At 49.0% G+C, this 25624-nt stretch overlaps 1 protein-coding gene across 1 annotated transcript in view; it reads left to right on the top strand.

Annotated features, from left to right (window-relative positions):
• Positions 1–25624, top strand: part of CARMIL1 (capping protein regulator and myosin 1 linker 1) — a 308280-nt gene that overhangs the window by 53659 nt on the left and 228997 nt on the right.

Here is a 25624-nt window from a genome sequence, read left to right as displayed (position 1 = left end):
GTGTGGGGGCGCCTGGGTGGCTCAGTCGGTTAGGCGGCCGACTTCAGCTCAGGTCATGATCTCGCGGTCCGTGAGGGCTGTGAGTTCGAGCCCTGTGTCAGGCTCTGTGCTGATGGCTCAGAGCCTGGAGCCTGTTTCAGATTCTGTGTCTCCCTCTCTCTGACCCTCCCCTGTTCATGCTCTGTCTCTCTGTGTCTCAAAAATAAATAAATGTTAAAAAAAAAAAAATAATAAAAGACAGTGTGTGGATCAGATGTAAAAACACCATGTTTAGGGGCATCTGGGTGCCTCGGTCGGTTGAGCATCCGACTCATCCGACTCTTGGTTTCGGCTCAGGTCATGATCCCAGGGTCGTGGGATCGAGCCCTGTGTCGGGCTCTGCACTGAGCGTGGAGCCTGCTTGGGATCCTCTCCCCCCGCCCCCCCACCTGCCCCTTCCTTTGTGCGTGCACACCTGTGTGTGCTCAGTCTCAAAACAAGCATTAAAACACCATGTTTAAATAAATGATATGTCTGTTGTAATAAGTGAAGTGCTTCCTTGAACCAGCAGTCATTACGCTGCATTATGATGTCAGGCTTAAGGAGTCACATGCTTATCAACGCTGTGCTTAAGAAGGATGTATGGAGATAATCCAAATTCGTTTCTCCGCTTCCTCATCATACATCACCGCTGCTGAGTTAATGAATGTCTGGGTGCGGGTCAACCCTGCCTCTGTTCAAAGTTCACGCGTTGGTGGTTCAGTTTCCGGGACCTGCTCCGATATATTTGCGCTCGGTGTCATTCCTCAAGAACTATTTAAAGCCCAGATGACACTGACGAGCTGAGAGACTTAGTGTCTTTATTTTCACATTTATTCGTGTTACAGTAGTTGGGTACATTTCTTCTGACCTTGATGATCTCACCTCTACTGTAAGGAGGTTGGAAGGAAGCTGAGCTCCAGACCAGCTCTGACGAATGGGACGTCGAGTTCATTGTCTAATCCTACAATGGTATAGCCAGCCCACATCCTCTGAAGCTCCCGTGGCCACAATGGCATCATTGACATCTGAACTGTATGGAGTTGTTCTCTGAAAGGTGCCATAGAGAAAGCGTGGCGTGAGGGGTGGTGGTGGCCGTGCTGGCTTCGAATGAACTGAATGAGGCCAGCCGGGAATGGGGACGACACCGTGAATGATGCTTTTGTTACCCGCCGAAGTGAAATCCTAGAGAACGTTCTTGTAACAAAGAGTGTTGTTTGGCCAGAGTGGACACGATGGAGTGAAGAGTTTTTGAAAACTCGCATTTAGTGACTAATATTTTGACTCCGTGAAGATACTCAGAAGACGCTTCTTGACCCACAAGGCCTTAGAATGTAAAGAAGGATCCCGTAGCCACGCTCAGCAATGTTAATGTGGCAGGAGAGCGTTTCTCTTTGCTGCGACTGCATGGCTAAGGTCTGTCCCCAGAATTTTGTTCCATGATAGACTCTCTCTTGCACGGTTACCCGTCAGACGAGTCTCATTTTCCGTGCGTCTGATGGAAGAGCGTGTGGACTGCGTCTTCCACTGACTTTGCGCGTGTCTTTATGTATTAGTTTTACTGAAAAAAAGATGGTCCTTCTCTGTTTGTCGCCTGGGTTTATTAGGGGAGCCTGTACTTAATGGCAGCAGTTCTGCCATTATGTCATTGCCTCTGAGCGAGTAGAAATTGCTTATTTTAGGGGACCAGTTCAGAAACTTTCTTTCTAATGAAACCTTTGTATTTAGCACTTTTCCCATAAGTGGGCCATTGACTGGGTTTTAACAGCTGTTTTGATGAATGAGTTGCTCTGTTATGAAAGGATTTCACACTTAGTTTGCTTCTTGGGTTGTGCTATTTTTGTCTTCTGAAAGTTACTTAAAACGAAAAGAATCAGCACCTAAGCGTTAGAGGCTGAAAATTCAAGAATGATCCCATTCTTTCAGAACTGGAGTCTCCACCAGCCTTGACCCTCCCGTGGAGGGTCCCTAAAAGGGTATATGAGTTTTGGTTGAATTTGTCTATTCCATGAATGCAAAAAAACCCACCAAACCGTAGAAGTCATCTTTTGTGATTCCCACCCCCCCAGCCAAGTTTTCGTGTATTCCCTCAACAATGTAAAATAGACTAAAACTAGCACAGCAGACTGATGGAGGTGAGCATCAAGAAACTGCTACTTGTGTCCTAGGAGGGGGTCCCGCGTCCCCACGCACGAGGGCGTGAGCCTGGCTGGGCTCAGGGAGGGGACCCTGTTTTCCCCTCCTCATGCATCTGAACCCTCTTGGGAAGTCTGGAGCCTGTGACTAGCCGGCTTCTAGCTGGCTTCTGAGGGTGGGGCTAGGTTTTCCCCACCTTCACCTCCCTCTCCTGCCCTTCGGTGGGATTTGTGGGGGGGCCAACGAGAGTCTTCCCTGCCGCGCGGTGATTCTCTTCATGTAGCGGAGGGGAGGGAAACCCTTTCCCTTTGATGAATCCTGCCTCTTCCTTTTCTGGGCTCCCTTTGCGTTTTGTCCTGGAGTCTGTCCAGTTGCCAGCACTCTGCCTCGAGTGGTGGACGTGCAGTAGGGGGTCTTTCAGTTTTCAGATCTTCTTCCTCGAGTGGAAGGGCACCTCCCGGCAGCAGGTTTGTGGCCTCTGTGACGGTGGTGTCCAATGCCGGCAGAACCACCAAATGGAGCTTTTCCTTGTCCCCGGAGCTAGGTCTGTCCTGGGCTGGGAGGTAGGTGGCCAGGGGCAGGGGGGCCGGTGTAGACGGAGGGCAGGCATTGCGGGCGTGGAGCGACTTTGGACCTCGTGCGTGTCCTGCCTCGATAACTTCCGCCCCGGGGGTTTTTATAAAGGCCAGGTGTGGAGAGCACTCCTAGCACGGGCATCTCCTGGCGGGTGACCAGTAAACAGCGGAAGCGATGGTGATTTTGTGAAGGAAGAATTGACCTCGGACTCCCCTTCCCACCTTCCGGGGTTCTAGCATCCTGCCCATTTTGTCCCGATCCTAGTCAGAGACCGTTTTCCAACTAGAACCAAAATGGAAATTTGAGGATCGGAGGCCGACGCTGCCCAGTCAACCCAGGTGGGCAGACCTTCAGGACTGTCATTTATTTCACGAGCCGAACGGTGACGGAGTGGAGTTTCTGTTTCCTTCTAAAGTCCATTTCCATTAAAATCTTAAGTGTTTAGCGTGTCGCTTAATGTCTTTTGAAACGATCGCGATTTCTGAACTGGTGTGTATGTCACAACATTTTGAGTATAGAATACGCATTACCTGGCAAATCCTCCTCTTGGAGGACTTCACAGATAACGGAGAACAATCCATTAGAATGGATTGCTTTTGGCTGGAGGCCAAGAGTATTGGCTCATTCATTTAGGGTGTGATCTTTAAAGAGGCCAAAGACCAGGGGTTTAATTCCCAGGTAGGCCAATTAGTGTAACTGTGTTCTAGGAGATCAGGTTGAACCTCAGACCCCGGCCATCTGTCTTTTAAAACATATGCCGTTGGCCACGGGGGGACATTGATCGCAACGGTCAAAGTCTGGATGCATCAGCCGAAGACCGTGGACCGTTTACTAGGGGGAGAGATTGAGGCACCTCCTGGGAGCAGGATGGTGGGTCGTTCGAATCAAGCTAAGGCAGTGCATGCTGGAGAAGACTGTCCAGGAAGCTCTGAGGACGCTCAATAAGAATTGCTAGGTGACATTCGAGTCCACAAGTCAGGGAAGTGAGGAAATTCTCAGATACTTTAGTTCTGACCATGCATTCGTGAAGGATTCCACCACGGAAGACAAAGGGAAGGTACCCAAAGGAAGGAGCACGGCAGTGTGGCAGTTTGCCAGAGACTTAGGTCTTGGAAGGAAGCACACCGAAGACAGAGGGCGGACAGTCCGGGGACGCGGCGGCAATCGTGGCTCCCAGTTACCTACTCTTGTGTCGGGCTCTGTTCTCAGCCCTCTTGTGTGACCTCACTATAACTTTATGTGACGGGTGCCATTATTACCACTCCACAGATAAGCAAACGGAAGTGTTCCGAGCCAGAAGGAAGGGAAGTCGCTACGTCCGAATGGCCAAGATGGAAGGTGTGGAGAGCGCCAGAGCGTGAGCTCTCAAGAGCTGGCTGTCTCTTACATACACGTTAAAAAACCCAGAACGTTAAACGTATGTTGGAGAAGCGTTAAGGAAGATCTGGTTTCTCTAAAAGAATTGAAGGTCCGTCGCCTAATGGAATTCCTTCCGGGGGCCCCGGGAACACTTGGATAGATGTAGGGTTCCGCCATCTTCATGGTCTTGGAAGAAGCACCCGGAAGAGAAATAATGCTGGGAAGGTGGGGCGGGGACAGGTGCGTGCCTTGGGTGTGGACCAAGCGGGGGAGCTCTGTTTAAAAGAGCTTAGTATATCTTTAAATATTTCTTTAAACATTCAGAGCGCACCGTGTTTCCAGACTTGTTCTAAGTGAGCCCGTACTATAAAACTAGAGTCCAAGAAAGGATGTTAAATGGGGACAGAGTTTAATTCTCTGACGTTTAAGTTTTCTTGCTGCTTAGTGAAGGACCCGCATTTGGAGGAGCTCGGGGATATGGGTGGGGCTTTGGTCCCTGGACCCCGCAGCTGGGGCGCACACCCAGGGGGTGAGCAGACCATCAAGGTTTCCTCCAACCTGTTTCTGAGAACGCAACCTGCTGTGTAGGAGACCAGACCAGAGACTTCTTTGGCCCTTGGCTTTTTCCATCTGTGAAGAGGTCATTGAACCTTCTCTGCGGATGAGGAGACTCAAGTTCAGGGAAGAGGGGAGAGTGGGATTCCCACGTGCGGTCCGCTGTGTGGTGGACAGAGGCAAGCGGGGCCGCTCGGCTGGGCGCCCGTCTGACCGCGGCCCACGTGTGCTGGCCAGTGCGTCCAGGAGGCAGAACAGGGCTGAGGCTCACCCAGGTCCACGTCCCGCCTCTGCCCTGTGCGCCGCAGCTCTCGGTGGCTGTGTTGAGTGCCCCCCCCGAAGACACGGTGAGGTTGTTGTGAGGACCGGGTGTCTAGGAAGTACCGAGGCTGTGTGATTAGTGTGGACATCTGTCGTTACCGTACTGACCGTCGGTACCCGTGCACACTTCCGGTGAAAACCGTCTCTCTCCAGCTGCTCGGTGCTTGCGCCCCTGTAGCCCGTTGTGCCGGCACAAAGCCACCGCCACCAAACGGATAACTTTCCCAGCGTCTCTCAACGCAACACGAAGCAGTGGCATTTTTGCCGCCTCTTTCCCTTGCGATGATGTGAAATTTTACAGGGGTGTTTTTCGTTCTGGTGTCTCTGGACGTGAAGGCTTTGCATCTTCTGCGGCATGTGGGTGTGGGATCCTCCAGCAGAGCCCTTAGCAACCCTCTCCAGCTCGGATGGAAATCGTGGGCTCTATGCTTCTTGAGGAAGATGCCTTCTAACTTTCCTCCTCCTCCAGCTGCGGGGCCTGCGGCCGCCGGTTGCCGTGGTAACCGTACTCTAATAATCCTGTCAGGAAATATGATGTAACGATGTGTCTAATCTTATTTTCCAGACGTAAAACAAGCGCACGCAGCTCCCTTCTAAGAAATCTTCTCGAGCCGTCAGGTGCCGAGCGCTCTTCCCCCTCCTCCTGATGTCCTCTAGGATTGTGCTCCCGGCCCGGTGCCCTTGGCGGGGTGTTTCCGTAACTTAGAGCGTTTGCAGCCCCCAGTGGCCTGTGTGTCGCCGCGAAGGCTCACGTGCTGTCGTGCTCCTTCTCCAGCCCTGGAGGAAATTTGGAATATTCTGAATTGTAATTGACAAAAGCTCAGAATTGTGGTCTCTGGAGGCTTTGCGTTTATCTTGGACGGAACGCATCCATGCTGGGTAGTTGCAAGGAATAGATCAAGTCCGTGTTTCTGCTTTTTTTTTTTTTTTTTTGAAGAGGCCAAGTTTACAAGACCTGTCTTGCTGGTGCAGGAGCGAGGGGGAGGTTTGCACCTCCTCAGCGCCCGCCGCTTCCCCGGCAGGGCTCACCTGGGACAGGTCCACGCTGCCAGCCTGTTCAGCACTGTCTGCCTTACCCGCGAGGCCTGGTGTCACCACACCTGTTCCTCCTGCCTGTGCCAGTCACCGTAGGCAGCCTGGACTCCCAAGGCATCTGTCATGCCTGTGTCCCAGTCCTCACGGGCCACTTCCAGTGCTGTCCCTGCCCCTCCCCCTGGAACTCATGGAGCCCATACAGTTAGTTGTCAGAGAAATTCTCTGCTTCCTGAACCGTCTGTGAGTGTCCCCTGCCCCTTCTTGCCTTTTTGGAGAGAAGCAGCAATCCTATCTTGTGGCTGCGGTTGGGGGCGGGGTCGTGCCCTCCATGCTGTGTCCCTACCAGTCCCCTTCCTCCCGAGAGCCTGTGCTCTGAGTCTGGGGTCTCCTGCGTGGCCCCCTGACCCCCTGTGGCTGTCGTCCCCTCCTCCACAGAGTCCCTCCCCTGGCTTGTTGAAGCCTCCTGTTTCTGGTTCACGTCCCTGGTCTCCAGGATGCCAGCATTCAGGCTGATTGGTTTCCCCTCCCGTGAACTTGTCTCCCGCTGCTCTCAGCCACCAAGTCTGGTTCGATGCGGTCACTGGTGACCTCGCTGCCTCCACAGCTCACCCGGGGCATCCTGCTCGCATTACCGCATCCTCTGTGGGCTTGCCCTGCAGTCCCTTCAACCTCACGCCTGCACCACCAGGATCCTTGGGTCACTGAACGCGGCACCCTTTTCCCCGGCTCCTGACTCCCGTCCTCCCCAGCTGGAGTGCCAGGATCAGCCTCTCGAGTCACTACTGCACTGTGCATCCTTGTCCCTCTCACCCCTGACCCGCGCACACTTCCGGTGAAAACCGTCTCTCTCCAGCTGCTGGGTGCTTGCGCCCCTGTAGCCTGTTGTGCCGGCACAAAGCCACCGCCACCAAACCGATCATCTCACCAAGTTAATGATCCTAAATCCCCAGTCGACCTTTGACGCTGCCCAGCAGTCCCTGTTTCTGCCATCCACTCATCCCCCTGTGCTCTTGCACAACTGTTGCACACTTTGTACCGGGTCTCCAGATGCCCATGGCCTCCTTGCTTTCAGCCACTTCCTTCTTCACTAACAAAACAGGAGCAATCAGAAGAGAACGTCCACGTGCTCCTGCGGGTGCACCAGCTGCCCACCCACGTCTGTGCCCGAGCTCCCAGCTCCTTGCACGCGGCACCCCGCCTCTGTCTCCATCTACCTCCTCAAGGACGTTGTCACGCAGAATTGCCCCTCTCTTCCCGTATCCGTTTTCCTTCCTGAATTCCCACCGGCATACAAGTTATTATTTTTCCTATTAAATGAGAACATCCTCTCTGAACTCTGATTTCCCCTCCAGCCAGCCACCAGCCAATTTCTTTTCTGCCTCGCGCAGCAGCAGGTTTGGGTGAGTTGTCCGTATTCGTTATGGCTAAGACCTCCCCTCCTGTTCTGTGCTGGACCTGTGACAGTGGGGCGTTTACCCTTGCTCAGCCTCTGCTGTCTCTGCTCAGTGACATTTCCCTGCCACAGCCCACGGTCAGGGGCCCCATCTTCTCTTCACCTGCTGGCAACGTTTAACACGTTACGTTTTCTCCTCCTCGAAATAGATTCTCCACTGTACTGCATGGGCACACCCCTCCTGGTTTTCCTTTTCCCTCTCTGGCTGGTCTTTCTCGGTCCGCTCTGCTGGTTTCTCATCTCCCCACACACGAGTGGAGTGCCTGAGGGTGCTTGTCGCTCTTCTCTATCTCTGCTCAGACTGCGAACTTTCTCTGTGTGACGAAGACATCTTCCTTTATATCTCTTGGCTGGATCGCTCCCGTAAATTCCAGACTCCTGCACCTGACTGCTTGCTAGACATCTCTAGTTGATGTGTCTAATAGGCATTTCAAACATAATCTGCCTGCGGTCTCCCTCGAGGCTGCTCAAGTGTCTGTTTCCCTGGGCGGTTGTTTCTAGGGGACCCTTTGTAGAAGACTGCTTCTGGGGGTTGCACAAGGAGGTATGGGTGTAAAGGAGCTTCTAGAGGCAAGGAAGGCAGTCTGGGGCCAAAATTGCCTGGATAATTACCTGATCGTAATCAAAATTTAATATTGCCGAAGAGTCCTCATGATTTTGTGGGGAAGGGGAGAGCGGTGTAGGGTGTGGGGGTGGGATGGGCTTTGGAAAAGGCAGGTCAGTGGCAAAACCAAGAGCCGATGATGCCTTTTCCGAATGGATCTTGAGACTGTATCCTGTCAGTTCTTTGATTGTAAATTCGGGAATACCGGAAGTAAGAATCAACTGCTTGAATTTAAAATAACAACAAAACCAACCAACCAACCAAAAACAAACAAAAAAGCCAACCATAACATATTCAAAAGGGAAATCCTTATTGTCCTTTTATCTCCAATCTGCTAGCTTCCACACTCGTTCTGTTCTTTTTTTTTTTAATTTGTAAAAAATTTTTATTTATTTTTGAACTAGAGAGAGCACGAGCAGGGAAGGTATAGAGAGAGAGAGACAGAAGATCCGAAGCGGGCTCTGCACTGACAGCAGAAAGCCTGATGTGGGGCGGCTGACAAACCGCGAGGTCATGACCTGAGCCGAAGTCAGATGCTTACCTGAGTGAGCCACCCAGGTGCCCCTTTTTAAAAATTTTTTTAAACGTTTATGTATTTTGAGAGAGAGGGGGAGAAGGAATCCCAAGCAGACCCCACACTGCCAGTGCAGAACCCGACACAGGGCTCGAACTCATGAACCGGGAGATCATGACCCGAGCTGAAACCGAGAGCTGGGTGCTTAACTGACTGAGCCACCCATGCACCCCATCTGTCTTTGTTAGCATCATTCCCTTCTCCCACTTCCTGAGTCGTCGTTAAGTTGCCTTCCTCTCACACCCTGTTAGCAAATCCTATAGGCGCTACTTTCCTTGGGGTCAGAATCCATTTCCTGTCGCCTGTCCTCTATAGCCTTGGTCCAGGCTGCCATCATCTTCCAGCCTGGTCACCCCCTTCCCCGTCTCATTCAGACTCCAAGCCAAGTCCTTCTTCCGACTCGCAGTGTGGTGTGTGATCTCACCCTCCGTTACCTTGTGACTTCACGCCCCCCCCCCCCCCCCCCCCCTTACTTGCTTCCTCCACTTTCCTCCTTGTTCTTTCTCCAGACAGTCTAGGTGGCTGCCGTCTCCACCCTTAGGCATCTGCGGTTCCTTCTGCCTGGAACTCGTCTCGTTTCCAGCCGTAACACCGCCTGGCTGGCTCCCTCACTTCCTCCGGGTCTTTCCTCAAATGTCACCTCTTCGGGTGGGCTCCACTGATCCCCCCCATCTTCACGGGGAACACCCCTCCTTGCCACCTCCTCTTTCGACTCGATTATTCCTTAGCGTTTAGCGTCATCTAACGGACTGTCTGCTTATCTCGTTCCTTGTGTCTTCTCCCTCCTGCCGGGGTGTAAGTTCCCAGAGCTCAGAGGTCTCCCTCCTGCTCACTGCTTATGCCCAGGACCCGAGCATAGGTTGCTTCATGGGAGAGCCTCATAAATATTTGTTAAGGAGAAGAATGATCCTTTCTTGCTCTGGGCATTCTTTTGGCCTAAAGTTATCGTGAGTCTGTTTGCCACAAAGTACTAATGAAGCAAATTATTTTATTTCCTGTTTCCTATTAGGTATATTTACTATATACGTCAAACTGATTTAAGACCATAACAATAGGAAAGGCAGACACAGTGCAAATAGAAAGGAGTGCGTACGAGTTTTAATGCTGTTTCCTTTAAGGGAATTGCCTCCATTCATGGCACAATGCTCTCCACCTGCATTCGGAATGGTGTCAGTTTATTTATTTAGACGTTTCCCACCTTATTCCAAGAGCAAAAACAAGATTTGGAGGGACTAATTGAAACGTGGTGATACAGGGGTGTTGGACCCTGATGTGCTATCGTTGGTGCTGGGCGCTTCGAATAGACCGTACGTTACTTACGTTAATATTCTCATTTCTAAGGGGTGCTGATATCTGTCTATTGTACAGATTGTGTCATTCTGTGCCAGAGCGTTTGTATTTATTGCTTCAGTTCTGCCTCTTTTGTTTGGGGAATCGTGTCCCCAGTCGTCCAGTTGTGAGCTAATTTATATTCTAAATCCAAAAAGCTATGGAGTGTTTGGCGACTTTCCCTATGCAAGCCGAATTAATCATAATTACCTAAATTCAGTCATTTGATATTTTATTAAAAGTCCATTGATTCTGTGCCCGACTGCTTTATTGCACATAAACTATAAAGCAAAGGACAGAGTCCCTTCTGGTTTTTCTTGGTCACCCAGTGTACCAGTGTGAAGATTTGGGGCAAGTTTTAAAGAAGAACATGTCACGGGGCACCTGGCTGGCTCCCTCGGTGGAGCATGTGACTCTTGACCTCAGGGCTGTGTGTTCAAGCCCCACGTTGGGTGTAGAGATTACTTACAAATAAAGCCTTTAAAAAATTTAATTTTAGAAATTCACATACTATAAAATTAACGTTTTTTGGGGGGGTACAGTTCAATGATGTTTTTTTAAACATCTTACTTGGCAATTATTTTGGGTTTGTGGAAGCGAGGCCAAGGTCCCTCAGAGCATTCTCATATATACCCTTTCCCAGCTGTCCCCAGTGTCAACAGCTTACTTAATTGTGCTAAATTTACCAAAATGAAGACATTAGCATTGATACAATACTGTTGATGAGACCAGACTTCATTTGGATTTTTACTAGTTTTTTCCCTGCTGTCCTTTTTTGAAATCCAGGATCCAGTCCAGGGTACCATGTATCATATGGCCATTTGTCTCCTAGTCTCCATGTAATCAACAGCACCCCTTTCAAAGCTGTCGTGGATGGAGAAAAGGGGTTAAGTTAATGCTGTAGTGACATCGTGAGCGTCGGCGGGTTGAAAGGCGCTGGGCTGTCGGGGCTGTCGGTGGGACTCTGGAGATGTTCTGCTCTGGGGGCCACAGCGGGGTGACCCTGGAGGCTGAGTTTGGCCTACACCGTGTTAGAAATGGGATTTGAGTTGGCTCTCAAAGTGTAACAATTAGATGTTCCAGAAAAATCTATACCTTGGGCTCCTTTTTAAAGAAATTGCTAGGCCCTGCTGCCCCAGGTCTGCTCACCACCTGGGACGATCACGGGGCCCCAGGAGGTGCTGTCCCTTCTCTGTGGGCAAGTGTCTTCCGTTCCTGTCACACCACGCACTTTCTAGAATGTTGCTGCGGCCAGCCTGCCTCGTCTCCGCCCTCCTCGTCCTCTGTCTCGGGGAGGACTCCCACGGCATGGCGTGAGTAGCCTCCTCCGCGGGGCAGACAGAAGGTGCGGGAGAAGCCCCCCAACTCTCGTCCCCTCCTTGTCTTCCTGTGGTTTTACTGTGCCCCACGAACGCTGGGGTGCGGCACAGTCCCCCAGATAGCGTCCGCTCTGCAGCGACTGCCCACGCAAATGTCCATGCTTCCCTACAGTAGTAGGGGCGGCCAGCACTTAAAAGTCAGGTGATTAACCCGACAAGCCAGATTTGCAACTCTTGAGAAATCCGATAATCTGGCAATACTGGGGCCGCTGTCCCACCTGGCACGGTCTCCTGGGCTGGGCTGGGACAAGCCTGTCCCCTTGGGCCCGCACGGGCTCCTCTGGCCCCCCAGGCCCATTTGTGGGGCCGGTCCCTGGGGGCATTTGAGTTTGCAGTGCTGCCTTAGGTTGTCAGGTGGGAAATCAGGGGGCCCTGAAATGACACCTCTAGGTGATTGAGGACAAGGGTCTCTGGGACCAGGGCTTGTGACGGGATCGGAGGGTAGGGGGTGCCGAAAGCCCACCATCTCATTCGGTCCTCTGTGCCCCGTCCTCACCTGCTGGCCGCACGGTCTGTCCCTTCCGTGTGACCTCAGGGGCAGGGACAGGTGGAGCCCAGCGTGCTGCTCCTTTGGGGGGCCATTTGTGTTTGAACACGGCTCAAAGCACTGTATTTAAAGGGTTAAGTGGAAGTCACAGGGTGGATCGCGGAGGGCGCTTCCAGATTGGGATTCCTGTGATCTCACCCCAGGAGTCTGTAAGTCTAGGCACAAGGAGAGCATTCCCTTTTCGGATCAGTGCAGGAACACGGGACAGGTTATTAAAGGGCTGTTGTACGTGTGCGGGGCGCTAACGGTCTAGATGTGTGTGGCCGATTTGGTAGCCGCCAGTCGTAAACAGCTGCTGAGCTCTTGAAATGCGCTGGTGAGAGCTGCTGTGTGTTCCAAGCGTAACATCCACGCTGGGTTTCAGAGGCTTGCTACCAAAGAATCTTAAATGTCTCACTAATAGTTTTCGTGCCGATTACAGGCTTGAGTGCTAATAATATTTGGATATATAACCTAATATCCAGTATGAGATATTTGGTTAAATAACTTATTAAAGTTGCTTCCAAGGGCGCGTGGGGGGGGGGGGCTCAGTCGGTTGAGCGACTTCGGCTCAGGACACGATCTCGCAGTTTGTGAGTTCGAGCCCCGTGTCGGGCCCAGAGCCTGGAGCCCGCTTCGGATTCCGTGTCTCCCTCTCTCTCTGCCCCTCCCCTGCTCGTCCTCTGTCTCTCTCAAAAATAAACACTGAAAAAAAAAAAAAAAAAAAAAAAGTAGCTTTCATCTTTCTTTTTTAACTTTTAAAAAATGGGGCCGCGAGAAAACTCAAACTTACACACACAGGTCACACTTTGTTTCTGTTGGACGGAGAGGCTCTAGACGGAAAGGGCATGTGGCCTGTTTTCCAGGTCTGGCCCGAGTAGACTACAGAGAACAAATGTGGACAGACTGTGAATGGGGACTTGTCTTTACAACTCTTGGCTGTGATAAAATTTATGCTTCGTTAATGTATATATAGTATTGTGCTGTGTGTTCGGTGCGTTTAGATGGATACAAAATTGCTTTCTCGGTTAGTTGTTTTAGTGGTGGGGCGCTGTAATTCAGGCTCCAGGGCTGGACTTTGAGTCAATTAATTTTCCTCCCCGAGCCTCAGATCCCTGCCCTGTGACAGGGACAGTCTGTGCTACTGCGTGAAGGTTGGGGAAAATACCATGTAAAATGTCCCCGTGTTCTATTTGAGAACACACTATCGATACAGTAAATGGTGTTTATTTTTAATTATTCCTGGTAGGAGGGGAAAATCTCACTTACCGCCTCTGCGTGCTAGGAGTAAGACTGCCCCAAAATACCACAAAAAGGCACCGTTTTGCTTTGTGACGCGATGTTTCTTCTACTAGAATACCTTTTATAAATGGGCTTTTTCTTCTGTTCACTGCTTGTGAATACGTGACATGGATTCTTATTCTAAACACATTAGCCTTTTCTGTTGTTGACGCTCAATAATTGGTAAAGCCCAGCGGCGGATGAAATGACAGATGTGCCGTTTCGGAAAGTGCTCGACACCTTGAGTGTTTACAGGCGCTGGAAGCCTGTGTCATGGAGACAGTGTGACGTCGTCTGTGTGATTCTGCAGAAATGATCTCAGGCAGCGGGCGCTGGCGGGGTGAGGACCGGTACAGTTCCCCGCACCGTGCACTGGGAAACGCTGACCTGCGAGTGACCTTGCCCTTCCCTTTGTGGTTTTCAGGCACACACAGGGGTGCTTTGTGAGCTGTATCTATATCTCTGTAGATATAGAGATATGTTTCTATATGTGGCTACGTGTTTCATGTCTTCAAACCATTACATGTGCCTTATGAAACTTACTAAACTCCGTAGCTGATTCGTGTACGTAACCCTTGGGAGCATGTGTACAAGTTAGCTGCTGGCGAAACCCTGAGTGAAGACAGGCTTCTGGGAAGAATTAGTTTAATGTGTTTTTCTTCCTTTGCCTTTGGTCATAAAGGAATCACAACCCAGAAGCTAGGAGTTTGGGAATCGCAAGACCCATTGGGGGCCACCCTGCAGATAAGAATGCATAGATTGGAAGTGTGTGTGTGTGTGTGTGTGTGTGTGTGTAATTGCGTGTGTTAAGGCTGATCTATTTTCCCCCTAAATCTGTCAGAGATCCTGTATGAATTATTCTGTAGCTGACATCCGTGTCCCCTGTGTTACAACTAGAAGGCAAGTTTTGCACCTCCCCCATCTTTCCGCAGTTTGACTTGGCTTGGCGGTGACTTTTCAAATGGTTAATAGAACCCTTGTCGCTCGAGAAGATCACTAGTGGCTGTGGACAGGCTTGTTACATGCAGATTACTCAGAAATGCTTTGCAAGCTAAAACTCCTTTATAACATGGAAAGCCTTATGACTAACCTGACCACAGCCACTGGCCACGAAGTTTGCTAGAAATCCCCCAGGGATCCCAGCTTTTGTAGTGGTTCTCGTCCACTGCCCCGCCTGGGTCTCAGCCAGCCTCTATCTCATGGCCATCAGGAGCCTGACTTTGCCCCCCAAGTACGTGCCCTAGTTGTTCTGCTCAGGATGCCACAGCCATCGTAAGAGGAACCCTCTGATTTCCCACAGGTGGCCTCTCTTCCTGAGGTGTGCTTCTTATGCTAAGTGATATATTGTATTATAACTTTATAATAAACACAATAATAATGAAAACTAACAGTTGAATGCTTAACATGTGCTAGATACTCTTGTAGTTAATTTGTTCTCTTTGATCCTCAGCTATAGAAGCTGTAAGAACCTGGGTCTGTTGGAGAGTAGCTCCTGAACTGTTAACGTGCTCCCTTTGTGAGCCCTGCTCTTGTTTTCCTCTCCACCAGCCACTTGTCAACTCATTTCTAGTCTTCAGATGCAGGTTTCGCCTCTGAAGTGACATTTTCATTAAGGACTCCAGGCCACTCTCCTGTGGGCTTTTCTCTCTCCTGATCTGAGCCAACTGAAAGATGTCTCGCCTGCCTCTACGGTTTAGCCCTTTACCGTGTATTTTTTCCTGATTGTTTCCTGTGCCTCAATCTCGATTTCTCAAACTTTGTCAGTACTTGTTTTTTTTTTTTTTTTCCTAAGTTTATTTATTTATTTTGAGGGGGGGAGTGCGTGCAAGCAGGCCAGGGGCAGAGAGAGAGGGAGAGAGAGAGAGAATCCCAAGCAGGTTCTGCACGGCACTGACAGTGCGAGGCTCGATCCTATGAACTGTGCGAGATCACGATCTGAAATGAAACTAAGAGTCGGACGCTTAACCAACTGAGCCGCCCAGGCGCTCCTGTCAGTACTTTTAATGTGGAAGCATTTTGTATGTTTCTCTCAAATTTTTCAAAATACTTGGCACGGTAGCAAGGCAGCTCATCTGAAAACATTGAAGAAATAGGTATAAAGCATTAGGGACAGAAACCCTTGGTTGGCTGACTACCCCATTCACCACCCTCCTTGTCTTATCCTATGGAGTGGAGGTTAGTCTACGAGTGGTTCTTAACCAGGGGTGATTCTGTTCTCCACGATGCATTCGGCAGTGTCTAGAGACGTTTTCGATCATCACTGCTGCGGGTGGGGTGCCGCTGGCATCTGTGGGGTAGAGGCCAGGGCTGCTGGTAAACGTCCTGTAAGTCACGGGACGGCACTCTACAACTAAGAATGATCTGGCCGCACTCTCACTAGGGCTGAGGCTGAGAAACCCTGGCCCAGAGATGTCCGTGTGATACATTCTGGCCAATTAAATAAAAGGGAAAGTACACTGAGGCTTTCTGAGAAGGTCGTGTCTTTCTGATTCAGGAGCCGTCCCTTCCCGTTTTCAGATTTTTTTGCCTTCGCCATGGGCTTCAGCTGGGAGGTAGGGCGTCTATCTTGTGGCCAGAAGGTAACACACGTGAAGATAAAAGTCAACACGCTACGGACAGTGGAATAAAAACATAAGAAGTGATTGGGTTTTCTCTTGCTTGTAGCCAAACCCATTCCCAACTCACGTACCCCAGAAGCTTGATTTAGGAAGGACCTAACAAACCCAGCATCTCAGCTAATCAAAAGCTTCTACTCCAACATTTTCAGAGACGACATTCACTGCCTAGGGAGGAGAGTCTAATACTGTTGCAGATTTTCAGTCATTTTAAAGTTCTCCCTTACTTTGAAATCTGACCCCTGACGTTTCTACTCATGGACCTAGTTTTATGCTCGGCTGGCATTTGCCTCAGCCGACTCTCCGACGTTTTCATCGATTTCCGCGGGAAGCCACCTTGATCAGGTTGGCAAGTCTGCTTGACAGGCACCCTCCTACCAATATTCTGGAGGGGTGTAGATCTGGACCCTGATACCCTCTTCAGAGCCAGAGTCCCAGTGGCAAAGCTGTCAGTACGAGGATGTCACCTCTAGGGCCCTGAGCCCTTTAGCCTCCTATGTAGACGTCAGAATCAGCGCTGATGTCCTAGATGCTTCTGATGTTAGGACCACATAGATGGGCCAAGGAAGGAACTGTCAATGGCTTGAATGCGCCTCTCCTGTTGTTCGTCTTACGGACAAGGTGCCAGGAGAACTGCCTTCCTCTTCACGACTTTTGTTTTCTGTCCAATCAGCGAGTAAGTAAGCACCTCAAAACCTTTCTGAGTAGATGCCTGCTGCCATCTTGACTTGTCTTTTTCTCCTTGGCTTTCTGTGTGGTGTTGGATGCTGCATCGGCTGAATAGCCTTTTTTTTATTATTTTTAAAAAATTATAGTAAAAACATATAATTTACCATACTAACCATTTTTAACGGTATAGTCCAATGGTAAGTATATTCACATTGTTGCACAATAGGTCTCTAGAACTTCTTCTAGAAGTTTCTAGAACTTCTTTTTTTGTTTGCGGACTATCTTTCCTGGTGGGGTAGATTGAGACACTGTTTCCTGTTTGCCCTGATGCTTGCTCCCTCCTACAGAATGCTTCTCCTGAGGCTTCTGGGACAGGAAAGAGGCTCTTTTGGTCAGACGTCCCCCTGTAAGACTTCTGGGCCAGCCATTCAGTGAGTGAGTGCAAGCAGTCCTAGTTTTGACAAGCCCACCAGCTGGGAGTCTGAGTAGACCTGGGGTTTGAAAAGCCAGAGATTTGGTTTAAAGGGAGGGTGTGCTGGGCGCGGGGGCAGCGGTCCTCTCATTTGGTGGGATATAAACCTCCCCAGAAACTGAGCTGAAAAGACTCTCAGTTTAATACAAGGTCCTACATGGAAAGACGTGCAAGGTTGTTTTTCCTGGCGCTTCTCCCTCCCAAATATCCCATATGGTGGCTCCCTTGATCCCCGGCATCGCCGGACAGCCACCTCCTTGTCTTGCTGGGGCTGAATCACAGGTGTCGGGTGTTGTTTCATTTTGCGTTAATCGGACTTTCTGCTACCAGACTTTATGTGGTTTCTTGAATTCATGAATTAGTCATTAAGTTGTGTTTACCAGGCAGGCACCCTGGCAATCTGTGGTATGTCCAGCTGACCTTTCTTTAGAACGATGCTGATCGTGCAGGCCGTAGTCAACCATGGTGGGAAAGACTGACTTCTTTTCAGGGACCCTTTGCAGGCTTTTCTTTACTTCCAGCTCTCACCTGCGCAGGTGGGTTTGCGCCTCCCTTTGGAATGTTTTAGTGGGATTTTTTATCGGACTGGGGTGGAGGCTGTGTCTTCATACCGCAGAGGCTCAAGCAGCCCATTAAGAGTGGAGGAAAGTCAGTTACCGGATGACTTTTCCCCAGGAGGACTAACCTCTAGAATAAACGAAATCGAATTGGATAATTGGGATTTCCTAGTAGAGGGGATATTGTCAGGGTCTGTTTCTTTTTTACAGTTGAGAAAGTGCTTTGGAGATTTCAAGTTCACAAATAGGTACCGCTGAGCTCACGGCCTTCTAAAAGAACATAGACGTTTGTGGTGTTACTATTCTAATTATTTAATGTTTCATAAGCCTGGAGAAGAAGCTTCTGTTTCCTATTCATCCTGAGCAGGGGTGGGTTCCCCCAGCTCGGGGTAAACAACCTGTAATTATGTGGTTAATGAAATAGAAGCTCCAAGTACTTCCTTAAGTTTGGATTGACTTTCTAACAAGTAGGTGGTAATAGAAGTAACATTTCAAATATTTGAACTTGGCTTGCTACAGATGGGCTGATGTAGGATAATGGGCACGTTGCTTTTGGTGGAAGGTTATGGACACTTCAGATTTCTAGGTGTGATCATCTCAGACCTGGAAATCGTACACTTTATGAGGTATATACCAGTTCAGGATGAAATTTTTTTTTCAGTTAAACTGAATTGATTGTAAGCTTTTCAGCCCCAACACTTGGACTGACTTGTCCTAGTCACTGATTTTGTCCATATAAGGAGTGTTAGAGATGTGTCTTACATGCATTTAAAAAACCACTTTTGTCAATAAAAATTAATATCAATTGAAGAAAACTTAGCTAATCTGATAGGTAGGTGAATGAACTATTTCTGAACTAAATTGTGAGCACAGCTTAGGTTGTGTTTTGCCTGTGGCCTTAAAACACATCAACAAACGGTATTATAATGACTGTCATTTTTTGATGGGTTTCATTTTTGGGTGGAGAACTGCAGTTATCTGATACTTTCATTTTTTTTTTTTAAACCTTTTTTAATGTTTATTTATTCTTGATAGAGAGACCGAGCGTGAGCAGGGGAGGGGCAGAGAGAGAGGTAGACACAGAATTCGAGGCAGGCTCCAGGCTCCGAGCCGTCAGCACCAGAGCCCGATGTGGGGCTCGAACCCACAAACCGCGAGATATGACCTGAGCCGAAGTCGGACGCCCAACCGACTGAGCCACCCAGGTGCCCCTGATACTTGCATTTTTGGTCATATTGGATAGACAGAAACAAAGTAAGAACATGAACGTAGAAGACGTGTTACTTCGTTGTGAATGTGTAAAAAACACATAGGTTTTCTATTTTCTAGGGGTTAGAGCACATACTATATACATAAGTAAGAGTAAGAATTAGGAAATTAATGAATCAGCGTATTACCTATGACGCTGCGACATTAAAATATTTACAAAGCCTGCCATAGACCCTATAAGGTTAGGATGTGATTTATCTCTAAGGTAGTGTAAGTAGTCACTCGATGATTATACGGGAATCGATAGCTTGTTCAAGGCTGGTCCCCTAGCAAACCAGGGGCGGCGTGCACCGTGTATTTCTGAGAGATAATGCCAGGAAATGCGTTGCAAAACCGCGGAATATAGTATATAAGCTCTAGTGCAAGGAGGGGCCCACAGATGGGAACCGCGATCACGTGTCAGTCACATGCAGTTCATGTGGACAGGCACTGTGCTGTGGAACTCTCTTAAGAGGACAGTTTTGTTATATAATCTTTGCCAGGATTAGTGTGTGCGACACCCAGTTTGGAAACTAAATGTGAACGTATAATCATGCCCCGTATGATTTGTTCTGTGCCGTGCGTGCACTTATGATTGGGATCTTGGTTTGTCCCTTTCTGCCAGGGTGAGGGTTGGCCACCTTGGTCTCCGGCTTAACTGGGTGTCACAGAGAGAGGGCTCCCTCCTGGCTCGCTCCTGCAGGGCGGCAGTCTGCGAATGCTGCTGTGGCTGGGACCCTCCCGTGCAGGCCAACAAGGGGAAGCCTGAAGGACGTGGGCTCTGTGATCTGTGTTGACGCCACTCGGGGCCGGTGCTCAAAGCCTTTAAGGTGTCGAGAGCTGGGGTTTCACCACCACGTGGCAGGACAGGGGAGGCCTCAGCCATCAGGCAGCCTGGCGATCAGCAGAAACATGCTGATCAGCCGAGCGAGACCGAGCTCAGCCTGTCAGCTCAGCCCGGACCTTCGGGCATGTGGGTTTGGGTCTGGAATTTGAGAGCAGGAGCTCTGACCATCCCACCAGCTTTGGGCTCCGGTGGCATACTAATGCATTTCTCCCTGATCCTGGGGTTGCCTTCCCTCCCCTCCTCCTGCCGCTCCTCCTGCCCGCAGAGAAGCAGCCCCGGGAGGGGATCCTTGCCTGTGCGCCCTGCTGGGCACAGGGAGGGGCCCGGGAAGCCAGCCCAAGGCTTTGCTCTCCCCTCCTTTCTGAGGCCCTGACTCTGCCTTTCCCCCTGGGGGTATTTGGGCCAGTTGCTTGGCATTTTCCCACCGTGTAAATGAAAGGGTTGGCCAAGCCGGCCGAATGGTTTAAAACACCGCTCTATTTTTTTTTTAAGTGAAAAAGTTTAACTTGTTTTTGAGCATGGCTTTATTGACCTAATTAGGCATGTTGAAGGACTGAAAAAGAGATTTTTTTTTCCCTGCAGTCAGGCGGGGTCTGTCACTTTGCAGGTACTTCCGTGTCCAACGGGGCCCTCTAGGTAAGACAGCATCAGCCTCCCTGAGGGGTGAGGGGACCGGAGTGCCACAAAGGAGTCATTGTTCACTGTCTTCCACTTTGGTTGTTTTAAAAATGGCACAGTATTTAAAATTCTATTAATAGGACATTGGGTTAGGAATCAGAGTACCTAAGCTTTCCCCTCTTCCATCAGTGTGAAAAGGAATTTAGGCAAGTCCCTGTTTCCTGTGTGCAGAGGGAGGGTGGGAGGGAAGGAAAGAGACTGACTAGCTCTCTCCCTTTGAAATAGGGAACAAAACATCTGGCAGCAAGGAGTGAGGATATAAAAGATACTGAGTTTCTTGTAGGAAAACTTGCATAGACCATGAGGGGGTTTTGTTATTTGGCTCATGTTTAGAATTTTTCTGTTGACTTTCTTTTCGCTGACTTGTTCAGTCTGGGGGGGGGGTCCCAAGTTCTGGAAGCTCGCTGGGATCTCTGCTGAACCATAGGCACGTTTTTGTTGTTGTGTCAAATTCAGCTCAGTTGCCAGAAAAAAATATTTTTTTTCGCAAAATACTTAATTTTTTCCTCCATCTTATTTTTTGGGCCAACAAGAGAAGGCTGGGACAGCCAGGGCACAAGGTGCTCCCATTATTGTGGCCACGAGGACAGATCCGGTCCTGTGACACCGCAGGAGAGGGCCACCGAGAACACAGAGTGGAGGGACGGACTGATGTCTGTCCGTGGGCATCGGAGTTCACTTGAAGCGTTAGGATTAGACCCAGTCTTAACTGAGAATGGATCAGTCTGCCAGGCATATTCATGCAATATTAGCTTGATTGATGGAAATGGAGAATCTAAGCCATCGCTCAGTTTTATATGGTGACCTTGAAGGACTGGAACGCTTGGGTTACACTGAGGTTTTATCTGAAGCCCTTTCGTTTTCAGACAAGTTGGAAAGGTTCCCAAAATGCATGATTGTGCCTTCCGAGCGGAACACTCGGTGCGTTTGCTTTATTATCCTTTAGTGATTGAGACATTGTTTTCAGTATGTCAGGGGTTCATGATAAACGCTTCTCTCTACATCTTTACAGAGGAGATGGATGGAAATGAGCTAATTTTGCAGTGTCTATTCTTCAAATACGTTGTGAGCTTTAAAAAAATCCCTAATGTTTTTTTCCCCTTATTGATTATTTGGATTAATTTCATTGTCTTAAAATTGTTGTGATTAATTTCTTCTCAGTTTTCCAGTTCATCGTTCTGCAAGTTGGAGTGTGGGGTTACTCCTGTCAATGGAAATGTGTTCTTGTAAAGCAGGGGTTTTGGCTCTGGTCAAATGTGGATTAAGGGAAGCTTGATGGTGGATAAGTTCTCCCTCCCCTTGTTTCTGTTTCTTCGTCTGTTCCTTCCTAGGATGCAGAATTTCCCCTTTGTCCCCTCCCCCATCCAAGCCTGAGCTCAGCAAACGCCGACATTTGAAATTCGTTTATATAAATTCAAGCTTAAGTCATCTTCATGATATGACTTTTGACAGAGCAAGAGTGAGAGCAGGGGAGAGGGGCAGAGGGAGAGAGGGAGAATCCTAAGCAGGCTCCGTGTTCAGTGGGGAGCCAACGCTGGGCTCAGTCCCACGACCCTGGGATCATGACCTGAGCTGAAATCCAGACTCAAAAGCTCAACTGACTGAGCCACCCAGGCACCACCTACCCCCCCCCTCCAACCCCTGCAATGGTAAGACTTTTAACTCATTACCTCTTCCAGGAAAGTATAATTAGAGCCCTTTCCTTATTTTTGGTATGAAACACTGTGTGTTCCTGCTAAAGGAATTTCAAGGTCTGTAGTTTTGAGTCATGATCTTTTCGGTCATGAGCCTATTCCCGTAAGCTTATGTCTTATCAGCTCACGACGTAAACCGCCGTTTCAGCTGTGAGTGGCTGCCCCTCGGGAAGAGACACTGGCATAGTGGAAATCCTTGGCGTCTGAAAGTTGGAGAAACTTCCAGAGCCTTCCAGAAAAGGAGCACTTTTGTGTTCTCAACTAAGTGAGGTGTTTCAAAGAAACCAGGAGTGATCGCTTCTCCCTTCCCCGGACTTGTCATCCTGGAAGCGTGCTTGCGTTGAATCAAATTCAGCAAACGTTTACTGAAGTCCAGCTGTGCACAGTAAGACCACACTGCACAGGCTGGAGAGAAACCATCTGTGTCTCTCCCGAAGTACGTGATGGCTGAAGAAATTGAGTAGCCGAACGATGTAGAATGACACGTGAAATCCTAGATCTTGGGGGTGTTTCTCAGGACGCCAGTGGGTATAATAAAAATGATTTCGTGAACAAGTAAATTTGGGGAAAAACAGATTAAATGAAGTCGGATAGGGATTTTCTTTTTAACCGAAACTTCAGAGGGAGACATTGTATGCTGCATTTACCAAATTTATTTGACCATGGATGATTGATTGACTGATTGAGTTTTTTTTTTTGGGGGGGGGAGCATCTCGGGGACTAGTGTTTCTTGGGTAACACTTTGGAACATGCTGCTTTAGATCACGAAAGTATTCTTCAGTCTCTTTCCATAGGACTCTTACATATATATTGTATATGTGTTTGTTATTCAGAGACAGAATAACCGTTCTTTGCCTATTGTGGTAAATGGATTCCTGTAAGTTTCTCCATTGGTTATATAAAGAGTATTTGTATTTTGCGTGGATATCGGTGAGGTTTTGAGGGGCTGGGGTCCAAAGACGATGGTGGTGATAGCCAGCATTGCCCTGCCCCCCGCAGCACCCCTCCACCCTCCACGGAGTGTCCTGACTCAGGCACTGCGCTCAATGTCTCCTCTCTAAAGCCAGAAGTAGGGATTCACAGTTCTGGTTTATAGGTAAGACCATTACTTGTCCAATAGGCCACTTACAGAGCAGGGCACTTTTTAAAAAAGTGATGAGCTTTAAAAAACACTTATTTAGATAATTATAGATCCCTTGACGCTGTTTTCTCCATTGATAACCAGTGCTGCATGATAGTATTATACTATGAAGTCAAGAAATGAACATTGATACAATGATCAGCCTTACGTAAATGTCATAGGCTTTACGTGCACTCATGTGTGTGTGTGTGTGTGTGTGTGTGTGTGTGTGTGTGTGTGTGCGCGCGCGCGCGCGTGAGTATGTATGAGCCTGCTATGTGGGTTTTATCACACGTGACTGCCACCATAGTCAAGGTACAGAACAAGGACCCTTCCCGGTACTCTGTTACAGTCATAGCCAGCGCTCTCCCAGTCCCCTGCCCCCCGCTCCTCACAAGCACTAATCTGTTCTCCATCTGTCTAATTTTGCCATTTCAAGCATGTTCTATAAATGGAGTCACCCGGGAGTAACCTTTTAAAATTGACCTTTTTACAGCCTGGCCACTTTTAGTCTGCTGTTTCTAGTCTTTGCAACAATTTTACACCATAGGGATTATGCACTCTCTTTTGTAAACGAGGAAGTGAAGCTTTTGAAGGGAAAGGGAGCACATCCAGGCTGCACATAGTGGACCAGAGAGGTCCTTGCCACTTTTCACTCTGGCCTGACCTTCCTCTGGGTTCTAGGGATTCACACTCTGTTTACATGCACGGCTTTCCTTTTTCTCTTCCCATGTTCAAAAATAAGGGCTTGTTTGCATTTTCCTTTTTGAAAAAATTGTAACTTTTACGGGAGAAGGTTGGATCACACTATTACTTTAAAAAAAGTTGCAGAGGCTGGGTATTTTTTCCTTTCAGCTCTCTTTTGAGCCTTTTCTGGAGCTGACCTGAACACCGATGGCCAGCATGGTTATGGGGGATGGGTAAAGGTAGAGCTTTCTGTACACTGGGTCTTGAATCCATATATGGGCATCTCTGACTCGGGGGCAGGGGGCTAAACATACTCCTGGAGCCCTTGGCCCTTGGGACTTGACTCCATGCAAACAAGGAGCTGTCAGTGCACGCAGGGATGGCGGGAAGGCAAAACACGCATGTCTCTGACTCACAGGAGCATCAGATGTCACACAGTTGAGAGAAAACTCGAATGCCAGAATGAAGTCTTTTCATATCTCTGCGTGGGATGCAGTTTTTAGCAAGTTTATGAAGCAGTTAGCAGAATGTTGGTTTTTGTTGATCACAGCACCCCCCACCCCCCACCCCCACCCCCCAGACTTGCCTCTCTCTCAGGATCTTTGAACTAGGTCGCTGTTCCCCTTTGCCAAGATGTCCACCTGGCATGGCTCATTCCCTCACCTTCCTAAGTAGTCTGTGCAATGTTACCTTTTCCCTGTAGTTTTCCCTGATATTTTAAAAATTGTACCCCCCTGCCCCATTCTCTTTACTTGCTTTATTTTCCTCCATCACACTCTGATTGGCATCTGCCGTGCCCTGTGTCTTACTTATGTGATCCTGCATTGTTTTCCCCTTGGTAGAATGTAACCCTCCTTAGAGCAAGGACTGTTGCCTATGTAGTTAACTGCTGTAGCCTCAGCATGTCAGACTAGGGCTTGGCACATGTTGGATAACGGAGATTTTTCAAATAAATGAGTGTTTGGAAGAGGAAAGATTTGTTCGAATGAAGTTATAGGACACAACAGAATAATCACGGCTGGACAGGTCAGCTCCTGACTTACAAATGTGGAGGCACTGGAGTGTAAATGTACTTTATTCTTGCCTGTGTAGAACACGTTTCTAGAAGTGACTTTCCCCTTGGACAGTGATTGACTTGGGGGGAGTTCTTTCAGAGATAAAGGAAATTAGCCAGCAGGTCGCGGTAATCGAACCTCGCAAACTATCCTGGAAATGTTTAGCCTTCTGCCAGATTGAAGCACGAATTCCGCGTCTGCATAACCACCTGTGTAATTACTCACATTAGTATTCTAGCGCGTGTGGGCCGGGCTACATTCTTCAATTTTGCAAGAACGCTATTTTTGCATGTTCGCTGCTACTGTGAAAATTGGTTTCCCTCATCCATTCGGGAAGCTTGTACCAATGCTTTGATTTAAGAGCTGTGGTCTAGCACTGTAGACCTTGGTTTCCTTGGTGGAGGGAGATTCTGTGATGTGTCCATAAACGTTTGGTTTCAGTTTTTCTTTTCTGAGCTATTTCTGTTAGGGCTGGGGGTGGAAAAAGAAAGAACTCTCGCTCTAGGGATACTTTAGGTAATATATACCCTGGTCGAAAAAAATGCAGTGTTGCCTGTATGACGTCACGGGGTTGGGATGGGAGCCCCCAGGCCAGGTGAGGGTCCGGTGTCCTGGGGACAGATGTGGTGGTTTGGGAGTGGTGTGGAGGGTGGGGGGGCTGCGGCTGTGGCTCCCAGGGAAGGACTAGCACCCCTTCTCCCCTCAATGCCCGCTGGACTTCCCGATATTGGTAAGGCGGCTGCGTGGGCACCTCGTTACGCGGTCCTAGGTGAGTTACAAAAGCCAGGAAGATAAAGCGTGTAAAGGAAAGAGTTCAGGGAGAACGTCGTGCACCA

The sequence above is a fragment of the Panthera pardus genome, unplaced genomic scaffold, assembly GCF_024362965.1.
Source record: "Panthera pardus isolate Hobbes unplaced genomic scaffold, ASM2436296v1 HiC_scaffold_17, whole genome shotgun sequence".
Taxonomy (NCBI): domain Eukaryota; kingdom Metazoa; phylum Chordata; class Mammalia; order Carnivora; family Felidae; genus Panthera; species Panthera pardus.
This window is presented reverse-complemented; position numbering and strand designations above follow the sequence as displayed.